The sequence below is a fragment of the Manis javanica genome, chromosome 1 (assembly GCF_040802235.1).
Source record: "Manis javanica isolate MJ-LG chromosome 1, MJ_LKY, whole genome shotgun sequence".
In the NCBI taxonomy this organism is placed as follows: Eukaryota; Metazoa; Chordata; class Mammalia; order Pholidota; family Manidae; genus Manis; species Manis javanica.
The window spans coordinates 128,851,657-128,867,384 of record NC_133156.1 but is presented as its reverse complement, the minus strand read 5'-3'; the positions used below and the strand labels follow the sequence as shown (position 1 = coordinate 128,867,384).

Genomic DNA, 15,728 nt, shown 5'->3' with positions numbered 1-15,728 from the left:
CATAGGGAAAAATCTCTTAGACATAAACATGAGTGACCTCTTCTTGAACATATCTCTCCGGGCAAGGGAAACAAATGCAAAAATGAACAAATGGGACTATATCAAGCTGAAAAGCTTCTGTACAACAAAGGACACCATCAATAGAACAAAAAGGTACCCTACAGTATGGGAGATTATATTTGAAAATGACAGATCCAGTAAAGGGTTGACATCCAAAATATATAAAGAGCTCACACACCTCAACAAACAAAAAGCAAATAATCCAATTAAAAAATGGGCAGAGGAGCTGAATAGACAGTTCTCTAAAGAAGAAATTCAGATGGCCAACAGACATATGAAAAGATGCTCCTTATCACTTGTCATCAGAGAAATGAAAGTTAAAACCACAATGAGATACCATCTCATACCAGTAAGGATGGCTACCATCCTAAAGACAAACAACAACAAATGTTGGTGAGGTTGTGGAGAAAGGGGAACCCTCCTACACTGCTGGTGGGAATGTAAATTAGTTCAACCATTGTGGAAAGCAGTATGGAGGTTCCTCAAAATGCTCAAAATAGAAATACCATTTGACCCAGGAATTCCACTTCTAGAAATTTACCCTAAGAATGCAACACTCCAGTTAGAAAAAGACAGACGCAGCCCTATGTTTATCACTGCACTATTTACAATAGCCAAGATATGGGAGCAACCTAAATGTCCATCAGTAGATGAATGGATAAAGAAGATGTGGTACATATACACAATGGAATATTACTCAGCCATAAGAAAAAAACAAATCCTACCATTTGCAACAACATGGATGGAGCTAGAGGGTATTATGCTCAGTGAAATAAGCCAGGTGGAGAAAGACAAGTACCAAATGATTTCACTCATATGTGGAGTATCAGAACAAAAGAAAACTGAAGGAACAAAACAGCAGCAGAAGCACAGAACCGAAGAATGGACTAACAGTTACCAAAGGGAAAGGGACTGGGGAGGTTGGGTGGGAAGGGAGGGATAAGGGCGGGAAGAAAAGAAAGGGGGCATTACAATTAGCATGTACAGTGTTGGGGGTGCACGGGGAGGGCTGTGCAACACAGAGAAGACAGGTAATGATTTTACAGCATCTTACTATGTTGATGGACAGTGACTGTGAACGGGGATGTGGGGGGGACTTGGTGAAGTGGGAAGCCTAGTAAACATAATGTCCTTCATGTAATTGTAGATCAATGATACCAAAAAAAAAAAAAAAGAAGCAGCTGTGAGAGCTAGACACCATCAGGCAGTGAGAAACACTATTGATCTGCTATTACCTAAGGTGTTATTCAGATTCTCATCTTGGCAAATATATATAGCACAAAGGATAAAGGGGAATTTGAATCATTTTACAGGAAACAAGAATCAGAAAAACTGTTTTCTGAGGCATGTGGGCAAAACTTGGGAAGCTGAAATTGATAAGATACCTTACTCTTTGCAGAAGCATCTCATATATGGGGAAATAGAATAAATCCATTCTCCTAATTTGACTCTCAAAGAGTAGCTAAGGAGCTGCTTTAAATATTGCACAACCTATCTTCTAATGCACCAGAGTAAGGCCAAAGTGGGACCATATGAGTGGTTCAGCCACACAATCTCTGTCATTTTCAAGAAGAGAGAAGAAGAAGAAACTTAAACTCTGAGTGTTGGAGGTGATCTGCCTTTGCTTCCACTATCTAGTGGAATTCCTCAAACTCAAGGATTTTTCTTGGAAGGGAAGGAAATTTAAATGCAAATGCTGTTATTCTTGTAAAAATCTGTTTTTCTTCAGATGAATGATTTATAAGGACTGAAAATGACAGCCTCTCTAAGTGTAATACATGTCTGGAGATAATTTAGAGAATTTTATACTATTTAATGTATAAATGTTAAGTCCATATAAAATCATTGTAATTGAAAACCATACTGTATTTTTTTTGAATTTTTTTAGAAAAAGCTCTTCATGTGGATGTTGGCCATCTGTATTTCTTCTTTGGAAAAATGTCTTTTCAGGTCCTCTGCCCATTTTTTAATCAGGTTGCTTTTTTGGTTTTAAATCAGAAGAGTTCTTCATGTATTTTGGATATTAACCCCTTATAGCAGAAATCCTTTGTGATTATATTCTCTGTAGGTTGCCTTTTTGTTCTGTTGATGGTGTCCTTTGTCGTACAGAAGCTTTTGTATATCAACTATACTTCAATAAAAAAGAAAAAAACCTCAGTTCTCAAAAATTGACTGCTGTAAGGAATTTCTACAGATCAATTACATCCAGTTGTAAATTGAATTATTTCAAAAGCAAAATTACAAATAACCCCTCAGTAGTGTACACTTTAAAAGTATATTTAATTCATTTCATTTTAGTATGTATGATGTGGGGTGAGATCATGAAAATAAGAGTTCCTGGGGCCTAAAATTTATTCACATGTCTATGAAATTAGTTTGTAATTTGAAGGCACTGATAGGTGACATGATTTTGTAGGGATCTAGAAACACTGACCTGTGGAATATATGACAGGACCAATATTTTTAATACCTAAAGGGTTCCATCTCTCCATTCCCATTCTTCTGGAGATTATGGTTTTACCTAGGGGTTTCCATCTCTACTCTTAAAGCACAATTATTCTAAACCTGAGATACTTTTCAAACCATACAGGCAAATAAAAAGAAAGGAAACTGGATGCTGGGGCTTCCAGGGAGCGTAATACTCTTCAGGAATTTTGAAAGCTGGGAAGAAGGTATAGTATGAGCAGAAAAGTAGTAAGGGAAGAAAGGGTTATACTACCAAAGATCTGTGTGTATATGTGTGTCGACTAAGTCCAAGAAAAACAAAAAATAAGTTTAATTCATACTTTTCCTCCTGGATTATGTTCTTTTAAGCTCAATATCAATTCTGCCTTACACTAAGAGTTATATCTCTATCTGTATTTCTTTCTATAAATCTCTTTAAATACAGTATTACATAGACATATGTAGACAGACAACCAGATAACCTAGTATATACATGAACAGTAAGATCTGAGATTTACTTGTACATACTCCACATAATATTAAATGCAATTAAAGATAAAAATATGACTTAGATATTCTTCACTTAATAAAAAACATAATTTTAAAATATTATTAGAGTTAACTGAGTCAACCTACTCATAATTTATTTTTAAGATATGCTAACATTTCCAATCTGTTCTGAGATACCATTTTGTTAAATGATCAATTTATAACTCCAAACTCACAGTAAGAAGTATGCTACTCAGAATAATGTTATCCCCATCAATGCCACTATTTCTGAAATTGCTCTGAGTCAGGTGCTCCAGGAAGAAACATTTCAGCACTACAAATTTTCAGGATCCTCATCTTACCTACTGATGCCACCAATCTAGTAATGTAGCCAGATACAAGTCCGTGAAGCAGATACCATTCTCCTTTAGATACTTTGGCTTAGAAAGAATTCCTGTATTCAGTGCAGTCTTCCAATATAATTCAGAAGCAGTATAAATTTGGCTAGTCAATAGAGTAAAAACTAAATCGAGCTGTGATCTAACTCTTAAATTGTATTTCTATTTATTTAGAGTGAAACAAAGGAATTAAACAAACTGGTTTGGGATTCACTTCTCTCCAGATTATAAGAGAATATTCCAGCAGAAATCAAGCAAGCAGTAGATGTAGTTTAATTTCCTTGTAAACATACTGATAACAAATCTTTTAGTTAATAGATCAATGGTCCTTTCTAGGAAAAGAGTACTAGCTATGAATTGCTATAGTCAGAATGGTCCAAGTTTAGCACTACTTATAGTAAACAAAACTGGAATCTATTGATTCATAAGGCATGACTCTGAAAAATGTCATGTCAGATACACAGCTCTCTGGGATGTAAAAGGAGATGTCTTAAATATTCTCCACAAAGTTGATTATGCACATAACTTATTTAGAGAATATATATGCTTTGAGTCAGAGAGCCTATGTCTTGATGTGAAACAGAGGGATCTGGGGAGCTGTCCTGGATTTCCCAAACTTCTTGTTTAACTATGCCCCTTGATTCTTCCTATACTCAAAATTATTAAAAAGGCTAGATCCTAGGCAAGGTCTCTGATTTATTTGAGTCTAATGTGACAATTCAATTCATTGTGTTAACACAGTGATACTTTCTCAAATTGCTCAGAGTTTATAGACGCAACTGCATATTTTAAATCATCCAACTCACATCACTTATAACTACCTAACTTCAATAAGCCTTTCTGTGTGTGTGTGTGTGTGTGTGTGTGTTTTCTGATCTCTTACATTAATTTTCAGTTTGATGACAGATGATTTCTGTAGAGTTACGTAGCAAAGCATTGGAAATACTATATGCACTAAAAGAATTTAGGAAAAAAATGAAATATCTCTAATGTAGGGCAGGATTTAGTTTGAGGAGCAAAAAAATCCTGCTCAAAACTATATGCTATCCCAATTAGAAGAACATAAGCCCTAATTATTTCTGAAATCTAAAGAAAATAAATACAGTAGATCCTTGCTAGTTAACAAGATAAATGATTAATTTAAGGGTAGAAATTTGTAAGAGAAAATTGTATTTTGTCATTTAGCCCATGCTGTAAAGTGAATGTTCCTGCATGTGTCTGTAGGTGTGTGTGCAGGGATGAGCATATGGGCTTACACACAGCCTTTAACCAAATGAAACAGTTTAAACTTGAAATTGGTAGCATTTGCTAGTTTTAAAATGAGAAGGATTATAATAATCTTGCATCATATTCAAAAATATTCATCTAATTAAGAAGTTTTTAGTACTAATGAACACGTTATCTTACAACATCTGAAGTAGTAAAAGATCATAAAATAAATGGCCATTATTCTATGATTTATAGCCCATAAAACTTAGAAGTGGGTTGTCAAAAGTAATCAATATCTTTGGTGGAGGGAATCCTTAAAATCATGAGATTTCAGTTTCAAATGTTTTGTTTTAGGCAGTGCATGAATATAAGAAAATAAAGCCAAGGAAAAAACTATTTGAATCCATCACTGAAGTAACCAAATTCTTATTTAAAGAAAAATAGGACTTCTAACTTCTTCCAGTGTGTTAGCAATGAAAAATCACGTAGATGTATTTGTAAATAAAGAGATAAATTAGTGAACTATATCTTTGCTCTTAACCACCTTGAATATATATCTGAAGTTTCTATAGTGTTTTATAAGGTTATTTTGTGGGGGAGAAAAAGAACATTGCAAGCAATGTTAAAGGGATATGTAATAGTTAATTATTCCATTGCCATTAGGGTTCTGTCTAAAGAAATTATTTCATAACTTATTTGAATAAAAAGAACTGTAAACTGTACATGCATATGAATTACAGGGACCTTTTCAATGAACTTAACAAAACATTTAACAATAAAAATGTTTTAAATCTTTCTGCTTCCTATTAACAAACTGATTAAGTATCCTGCCACATAAAGTAAACTACACAGATGTTCTGAGGTAATTAAATTTAAAAAGCTATTAACAATAAAGTGCCTATTCATTTCATAACTACTTAATGGAGGGGGCATAAATTTGGATGTTAAAATAAATGAATATCTCTAAAATTGGACAATTCATTATAATATGAGCTTTATATAGGCTTTTTGATATTAAAGAATAAATTACATTCTTTGTAAGCTTTTTTTCCATTTTCCTCCAATTGAAAAATAATTAAAATCAAGTAGAAAACACAACCATAATAATAAAAGTAATAATAGTGCTATAAGAAAAACAGTATTTACTGTGATGTCATATGCCTGGCATTCTGTTAAATATTGTTCATGAATTATTTTTGCAATCATTACCTCTTTGAGCATCTTAATAACAATAACAAAGATTTCAAGTACATGCAGTGTATTATTTAGCCTTCAGAAAACTCTATATAGTAGGCAGTTTTATTTTGCTCATTTTAGAGATGAGTACATTTTTCCTACAGGAATGTAAGCAAACTGTCCAATGACACACAACTTACAGTGTTAGAGATAGTTAGTGAACTATATCTTTGCCACATCGTCTGAAATAAATGTGCTTAACCACACATTTCTACTGCCTATCAGGAATGAAATGATACCTATCCAAGACAAACAAGAACTCAGAAGAGCTCTAAATAACCAGAAAGCCAAATTTATAAATTATTCCTTTTTTTAGTTTTGTTTTTCTTTAAAAAAATGTTTCTTCTAAATATTTGACATCTTTAATGAAATAAATAATAGTCAAGTTATTGATGTAGTTACCAAAAGGACTCTGAATTGCTTTCCTTTCATATCTATGTGAGAGGCTTAAAGATGACAGGATCAGAACCTCCCTTGTTTCCCTATTATAATAAATAATACAAAGGGCAGGAATGGCTGATTTTTATTTAATCCTGTTGTAGTAGTTTCCTGGACTGTTATAAAAAAATTACTCTAAATGGGTGGCATAAGAGAACAGAAATTAATTTTCTCACCGATAGTTAGATGTGAGATCAAAAGCGATGTGACATCAGGGAGACACTCCTGCGCGGCCCTGGGAGACCATCAAGCTCTTTGCCGCTTACAGCCGGGTGGCTCCAGGTGTTCCTGTGGTTCCTGAGTACTCCAGTCCCTGCTGCCATCTTCCCACAGTCTTCTCCTGTTTGTGCCTATTATAAGGGCACTTATTATTGGATTTAGCACCCACCCTAAATCCAGGATGTCATCTTGAGATCTGAAACTTATATCTCTCTGTGAAACCCCTTTTCAAATGAGATCACATTCACAGGTTCTGGGAGTTAGGACTTAGCCATATCTTTCTGGGGATCCACAATTCAACTCACTCTGTGTTTCCAAGAAAGACTGCTTTGCTAATGGTGAGTTCATTTGTTATTTAAAATAAGAATAACAAGATATCCTAATTAAATTTCCATCCCTCTTCTGAAAATTCCAAGAAATCCTAGGGCTTATTCAGTTCTTATAAAACACTGAATATTTTTTTTTCTCATTGTGCTCCTGAACTTGGACATATACCTTTTAAGTCTGGAAAATATGATTACTACTTCCAAACGTTATTGCTTATATAGAAAAAGATAATGCTTTTCCTGACTGGGAACTTATAATGCACCTACCTTGAGGGGGGTATCAAGGGAATTCCCTCCTAAGTAGATCTGCAAGACTTGGTAGAGCATACTCATCTAGCTGAGGTGAGGGTTCCAGAGGGTAGCTTACTTAATTGTTGTATCTAGGAAAGGTTTCTTCATCCAATCATGGTAAGGCTCCTAAATTATTGTGGAGAACTGCAGCTTAAGGCCAGTTTTGTTCTTTTTTTGTTAGACAGTATCAATTAGTGAATACAGGAGCATTTGTGGGTCTCTCCCTTAGTGTACCACAAGAGAGGAACCTTTTCTAGGGCAATGAGCTCCTCTCTACTTGCATTTGCATGAGAAAGAGATATTACTCAAGCTGTAATTTACAAAATAGAAGGAAAATTTGCTTTAAAATAATTTTCTGCTCCCATCAATACACTTAAAACTACTAGCATATTTTGAGTGTAATGTCTTAAAACTACTAGTAAATTTTTTTATATACACACATACCTATTTGGAAACTGAGAAACAAGATGCAAGGTTAAAAGAATTCCTGCATGTGGCTGGACCTCATTGCATTTTCATCTTGTCTACATCGGTTTTAATCTAGAATGCATTACAGATGTTTTAAAGTGTGTAATATAAATATATGTGGGCACTCTAGGGTATAGATTGGATTTGCTTATAGTTATGGAAGTGAGCAATGATTCCTTATTTTATTTGACTATGCACGTTTAGCAAACTAGCTTTGGCAATATTTTTTCTGTTTTCTCCCTTTTTCCACTTTATTATTTGACTTGCTACACATTTATATTTGTATTATGTTTCATGCTCAAAAAATTTAGTTGCTCCAGTACATCCTGACAATCTAAAATTGTGTACATTCTCTATTTTAAATTTCAAAGATTTTTCCAGTCTGCTTCTTACATAAACTAAGAAATATACATACAGACACATATATGTACATACATACATGCATGCATATATCATATACATTACATATGTTATAATTGCCATATATGTTATGAATAAAATATGTATGAATATAATACATTTACATTTTATTAACACCATGCATATTTTCAATTCTTCAAGTTTTTAATTAACTCTTCCATATCTTTTCCCATAATGAAAATGATCCTTTTTCTCTTATCTATATTGCAACATTAGTTCATTTTTCAAAGTCAGCTCATACCGAGTTATAATAATCTATTCCAAGAGTAATACTAATGTAAAACCAACAGTGAATTATTTATTAACTTTTGTCAAGGTTTTGGGTAAGGACATTGTAAATATTTCAATATTGTCACACATGTTCTTTAATTATTTGTTAGTTTTTTATGTCTTAATCTACCAAATAAATGAAAATTTCTAGAGAAAAAAAGCCAAATTTTATATTTTTTGAATCTCCTATTACTAAGAAAATACTATTATAAACTTAAGAAATCATTAAAACTAATTAAACTACTTAGCTATTAAACTTATTAGCTGATTTAAAAACATGCAATTAAAAGTCCATGAATATGCTTTAGGAAGGAATATAATACTCTTGAATTCAAGAAACTGACTTTATAAATTAAAAACATTACAATTTCATCAAAAAACAGATTATTCCTTGGAAAGTGTAACTATCAAAACCAATGTTAACATTTGTCTGGGTTCAGTTAGCTTAGTTTAAACTTAGATCTGTAAATTTTCAAATATTAAAAATTAGAGAATAATAATATATGGCTGACAGACTTAAAAATCTGCTATAAATATGGGGGCAGGGTAGAACAAGCTAAAGTCCATAGTTCTATGTTTTCAATAATAGCCTTTTAAGTAGTCTGGAAGAGTTCTCTTGGTAGCCAGTTATGTTTTAAAGTCACAGTTTAAGTCCAAGACAAAACTGCTCTAAAGTGGATAAGATACAATAGCCAAGGGCTATTAATTAGCATTATAATATTCAATAAGAAATAATAATTTATACATACCACATCTCCTTCATCCATTCATCCACTGAATATGGCAGAAAGGATGGTATACCACTTGTGAAGTTGCAGTGCTTTCAGTTTGGCACACAGTAGTGGCCTGGGACACCCCCTCTCCTGCTCTTCCCTAGAATACTCACCCTAGGAGAAATGAGATTCCATGCCCTAAGGCATCCAAGCCAAGACACTCATGTGTTGAGGGAACAAGACTTTCCAAAAATACATGAATCAGCATGGACTGAGACCACTGCTCACTTCCACCATTTAATCTCCAGATGAAATCACAGTCTCAGGCAAATTTGTCTATAACCAGATGAGAGAAGCATGGTTAAGGGCACCCAGCTAAACTGCACCTGGATTCTTGGCCCTGTCTCATACAAACTGTGAGATACCAAAAGTTTTTTGGTAATTTGTTATGTAATGAATAACTACTACAGATTTTAGTACCAATCAGTTAACAGTAACAAACATCAAAATATGAAAATGGCTTTGGGACTAGGTAATGAGCTTTTAGGAAAGTGTTGGCAAAGTGAACAGGAGTAGAACACGCCAGGGGATTTTAGGCTTGAAGTTGCTGGTGAGGGTTTAAAGGACAGCGATACATATTTTACTGAAACAGTTGGATAGGGGATTCTTGTTATGCAATGACATAACATTTAAAGTAGTAAAGTAGTATGGTAAATGTGCCTAATGAAGTGAGTATATCTAATATTTTAACCAAAGTCTCAAAGATGTCATGTTTTCTTGTTTCTTATAGCAAAATGTGAGAGGAGATAAATTGAAGAAAGAACTATTAAATAAAAGGAATCAGACTCAATAGTTTTGAAAATCCTCATCTTCTTCAGATGGTATTTGATGCTAAAAAAAGAGAAATGACTTCCAAGGAAAGTTCAAACTCAAGGCCCTGTAAGAAAAACATGGTCAGAGGACGAAGCAAAAGACAAAAATCCTGTAAAGATTATAACATCATAGATCTTCTCAGTCAAACAACAGGGCTTCTAAGAATCAGGGCACTGTCTCTTAGCAGGAGGCCAAGGTAAAAGAGCAGCTTATCTTGAAAAAAAGGTTGCAGTTGAGGCTTTTGTCTAATTCAGTAGTCCCCAAGAAGATTCAGAGATGATCCACAAATTTCCTAAAAGAGTGACACATGCAGAAACAACACCAGCATTTACTGAGGGAGACAGAAACAGTCCAGAATAAAGAAAATCCATTGGACCTCCTGAATTACATGGCAGGAAGTAGGCTGAAATTGCTGCTCAGCAGCAAACCCAAGTTAAAGAAAGCATAGAAAAGAAAGGATCACTCAGAGGGCAGAACTAAGATTTCAAAGGGTAACACCAAAGCATTACGGAATGACTCCAGAGACTTGCAACCTATTTGAGAAAATTCCAGCATTTGCCTTACTGGATAGCAGAATTGGTATGGGCCAATGATTCCTTTGTTCCTCCAACTGTTCCCAGGTTTAAACAAGAATGTCTAATACAGTTATCTATGTCTATCCCACCAATTCCTATGGAGTATATGAGAAGGCAGGTAACTTGCCTTCTTAATTTCACAGGCAGAGATCAAGTAGAACAGAATTGAGAATGTTTAAGGAACCAGGGGGAGCCTCAGTCACACCTGGACTTGATATAGAAAAGAAGATATTTGATTTTAAACAGATGCTTTTTGATTGTCTTTGAAGGGGGTGAGTGTATTTCGCATATGGGAAGGACATGAATCATGGGAGACCAAAGGCAAACTGTGGTAAGCACTCTCTCAAACAGCGCTCAATTCTCCCACCTCCTGGTTTTTAGATCTTTGTGCTAACTGAACATCCTTTATTTTTATTTAGATATTGAATATTAATATGTTGTTATTTTAGTAATATATGATGCCGGACTATGTTGAATTAAAAATATGGGAAAAAATAAGGAAAGGAAAGAAAATGAATTTAAAGGAAAGTTATCCATAAATCTACTACCTAAACCATCTCCCCTTCCTGCCATTCAGCTATGTGTCCTTTTATTTTTTTTTAAATGGTCATAAGATGTTCAAAAATTGTGAGACATTTATAGTCATCAAATTGATGGTGATAGGGTGAAATTTTAAGTAATTCCATAGATATTGTAATAGTGCATAATGCTTTCCTTTCTGTAGTTAAGATTTTGTTTATTTACAGATATGAGATGTGAATTCAAGGTAGGATTACTATCACTATATTGATTCAAATCAATCTTGTATCACTAGATGTTTAAGTATTTATAAAATTATTCAATTAATTAATTATTGCTAGAGTATAAATATAAAAATGTCATGAATTATATTTTTCAAATATATTTTGAAAGCTGTCTTTCCAAAATAATTACCTATTAGTCTATGAGTTTTACTGATGTTCCTGCCACTGCTCAAAATATTTAAAGAATATTCCCTTTAAAAATGTCTTCAAATCAGTTTGGAAATGCCTTCAATATTTACATAATTTTTTAATTAGAAGACAAATTTAATTTTTAGTATCATGCGAAAGGCATTGTGGGAAAATAGATTATCAAACTGGGTAATATAATTTTATTCATATTATTTGTCTGTAAATACAGATTTTTTTTATATCCCTTAAAAACTTCTCTGAGATAATTCAAAATGAGAAGAAAAAGGGTTTTCAAGAAGAAAAGCTTTATTACAATATGGCTTATTCGTTCAAAGGTAATAGTGTAAGGTTCAATATTCATGTGAGTCTGTAAACTTGATATGCTTATAAAAATAATCTGTCATGTTATAGTCACATCTAATACATTTCACTAATTGTGTCTTTATAGCTTAATGAATTATTTTTTCCCCCAAAAGCAGTCACCTTAGACATCATTAATAAGATCAGACTTAATTTGCAACAGACCCAATGAAATGAAAAATTAGGTTAGCTTGATTTAACACAATTGGTCAAAAGGCCAAACTAAATTCATTTTAGGCAAATTCAATGTCTCTATCCTGTCCTCTTAAGACCCAATACACTGGTAGCTTATTTCAACAATTACGTTTTTAGTTATTATAGTTTTATATGAATCTCTGATGACATTAACAAGCTATGACCTTGGGCAAGTTGTCTTACCTCTTTGTGACTCAGTTTCTTATTTTATAAAATGGTAGTAATATTTACTTTGTGTTACTTTTGAGAAGATTAAAATAAACATCATGATTAGCAGAGTGCCTATTCCATGATAAGCACTTAATAATATTTAGACATTGTAATCATTTTTCTATTTAATTATTTACCTAATTATCCTATCCCCTCCCCTATTTCACACTTATCTTAGGCCTAATGTCTTATAATACCATTAGTCAATGTTTTCAATAGATATCCATTTTCCATTGGTTACCTAGTTTTCTTCAGATGTTTATGAGTTCAATTTATTTACAGTAAGACTCCACAGACTGAGAACCAGTTTGTCTTTCTCAAGATGATCTTTTATTTAGAAAGCTGAGTCACTAAATGAACTGCAAAAGTCAACTTTAATTTTTATTGTTCTCATTTTTCTTTTAAATTGAACTATCAAATCATCCCTGACTCAAAAGCTCAGGCATATCTCTTAGATTTTACTGTGCACATTCATTTACTAACAAGCCATATCTTTCTCAAATATTAAAGAGCCTAGGCAATAGGCTCCAGTTTTCTAATATTAAAGCTTCAATTAAGCTTTTTTTCTGCATTTACCTAATTCACCCTGGACTTAGGTTTATGCCTGTGGTGAGCAGTGGGTGGGGAATGACAGCATTGTCATATTGATCTCATTTTTACTTTTATTTATTCTGCTCCTTTACTTTTAGCCTCCAGCTCCTAGAATGGTAACAGGAAACCGAGGAAAGGAGGGGAAAGGAGACTGGGCACAATCTGATCCTGGAGACTTCTGCTTCATGGGACCTTTCTGTGAATTTTTGATGGTCTTTTTGAGAACCTCCCACTGCATTTTTTTCTGATACAAATAGATCACTTTGCCCCATCATTCCCTAATTGTCTTTTTAATATGGTGACTCACATTGGCACTTGGTTCATTTGGGCTGCAGTAAAATGGAGGTTCATTTGGAATCAAATGCAGGTTCATTTGATTACAAATAAATCAAATTCAGCTTCCATCCATGACATCCATCTGGATCTTGAGATGACCTGCCAAAATCTGGAAAGTCAGGTTGCTCTCTCTGCGTGCTCTTGCCGTAAATGGGCACATGAAGTTCCTTAGGTGTAGACTGATACAGGAAAGCATCTGGCACTAATATCTGTACACCACAGTCACTGGTGGGCACAGGTCATGCCTTCCAATTGCTTCTCTTTGAATCACACCCTGTCCTGGTTGGAGGTGAGGAGGAAGGAAGCGCGCACTCACACTTCCCAATAAAAAGGAGGGAACAAAAGTGTTTAGCATTCATCATCCTCTCCCAAATCAACACCCATCATCTAAGTGGTTTTGGTCAGTATTCTTACTTCATTTTACATCACCTGACCTTGTAATATCATTATTTTTGTAATCCTAAGGGTCTCAACCAAACTTCTGAAACAACAGAAACATTTCACTTAATAACCTGCTACCTATTCATGCCCTCATTCATTACATACACAATTACTGCTTTTAGTCTGAGCACAAATTCTTATTTCCACCATTTTCAAACCCTTGGGACAGAACATTTCACCCCTAGTACTGATAGTAGCTAAATTTTAGCTATAATCTAGTCAATAATAATCTGAGTTATCCATGGCAAGTTAATAATTTAGAGAAGTATTAAACCGTAAGAGCCCTGAGTCTGGTTAAATTTATATATGGAAGGAAGCTTTCTGTGTTTTCATTCTGGCTCCATTTATAAACTGTGTGACCTTAGAGCATTTAATTTCTCTAAATTTATTTTCATTTTCTGTGTATTGAGAATAGTAAAGCCACATAAATTGTGATAATTATCTCCGAACGTGCACATTAATCCTTTACCTCATGTATGGCACAACATAAACATTCAGCATGTCATGAATATTCACTTTCCCTGAATACCGTACCCACCACAATCTCCCTTATCTCCCTTGTATGTAGTACTGTGGGAGGCAGTGCTGTGTTCAGAACCATGGAGAGCCAGCTCTTTCTTTGAACACAGTCACAGGGGAGACATGTATTGACGGGATGGGCAACAAGCACCTTTTCTGGTTCTTTTGAGAACTGGAGGTGCAAGAGTAAGAAAAAAGGCCTTGCAGAGGCAGACGCTGTGTGGGTTACCTATTTGTCTCCTGTTCTCGCTGGTGAATACCAGGGAGTTGTGCCACCTGGATTCCAGTCTCTGGCCCTTCCTCTAAACCTCTGGTTTTCTCCACCACTTAAAATAGGTAAAACCACTTCCTAAGGCATGCAATCCCAAGTCCTGAAAATTTTAATCATTATTACTGTTTTTCTTACATCTGTCTTCAATTTTCTTATCAGAAAAAAATATGAATTAGCAAGGCATTCAAAATTTAATATTGTTTGCAGATGAATTGCTCCCATAATTGTGTCATTATCTCTTCTCAATCTCTTTGCAACTTTCTTGTCGCTCTTAGTCCTTCTAATGAAGATTTCCTCAAATTCCAGTCTTTGCTCCTTTTTGTCTTCTGTACTATATTCTTCTGTGGCAGTGACTTTCAGCAATTATTTATTTATTTTCCAGTGTATACTCTTAAAATATCTGTATTTGTAACTCGAATTTCATACCTATATTTATCTTGCCAGTAGTGACAGAATACCTATTTTTAGGTATTTAACAAATACTTAAAAAATAAGTACCTCAATTTGATTATCTATCTTTTTTCCACAATTATTTTCTTTACAATGAATTCTCTATCTTGTTAAGCAACCCTGCATTCTATCAGTGACCCACACAGGAAAATTTAGTTTCTCCAAATTTCCACAGCCAATTACTTGCAAATTCAGGTGATGCAATTTGACAAGATTTTTTACTTCATCCTTACCTTTGCAATAATATTGTTGCCTTAATTTGGAGCTCATTATCTCCTTCCTGAATTGTTTGTCTTGATTCATCACCAGTTTTCATGCCCCCAATGTCTACTCATTCAAAATACATGAATTATACAGTCTACCACTAGAGTAAGACTTATAAGCAAAAACCTAAATTTTTCTATCTTTTTCTATTTTTCTGAAACACCTTCAGTGACTGCAGGCTGCATATGCAAGAGCTCACTTATGACAGCAATATCATAAGTGCTTTCAGTAAAATCCATAACTAGAAAGAAGCTTCTTTTTGTTGTTGTATAATCGTAAATACATACGGAATTCCTTTCCACCAACCCATAGCTCGGAAGTCTCATCTTTCCTGCTTTTCTTCCTTCTCTCCATTCCATAGTATTTTCTACATTTAAGCCATCCTTCCAGGACCCAAGTTCCATTCCAAAATAGTGGAGTAATGCCTTCTATGCCTTTAACATCATTTACTTTCATTTTTGTGGGGAAGAGCAAAATCTTATTGTGTATGGATAGAGCTGACATTATATTGGTTATAGTTTTCAGAATCTGCAGAATCACATTACTTTCTTGCTGATACTGTCCTATATGACATTTGAATATTTTGGCTAATAAAGTCTCTGTAGCTCTAATCAAATATCCTTTCCACTAGTGGTAAGCAATATCGCAAAACGGAAGGAAGGTGAAATCCCATAGCTACAGGTATAGAACACTATTAAATTTTCTGTGCTGACGTTTAATTCTGACTCT

General features: G+C 34.1%; 1 long non-coding RNA gene across 1 annotated transcript in view; it reads right to left on the bottom strand.

The window, feature by feature from the left end:
* The window catches only part of LOC140848995 (uncharacterized), a 31,793-nt gene extending 22,691 nt beyond the window's left edge, over positions 1-9,102 (bottom strand). The window contains exons 1-2 of the long non-coding RNA XR_012130404.1: positions 9,019-9,102; positions 6,452-6,625 (exon numbers count right to left, since the gene is read on the bottom strand). This is a non-coding gene — a long non-coding RNA (uncharacterized lncRNA). The remainder of the gene's footprint in view (positions 1-6,451; positions 6,626-9,018) is intronic.
* Between the last annotated feature and the right edge of the window lie 6,626 nt (positions 9,103-15,728).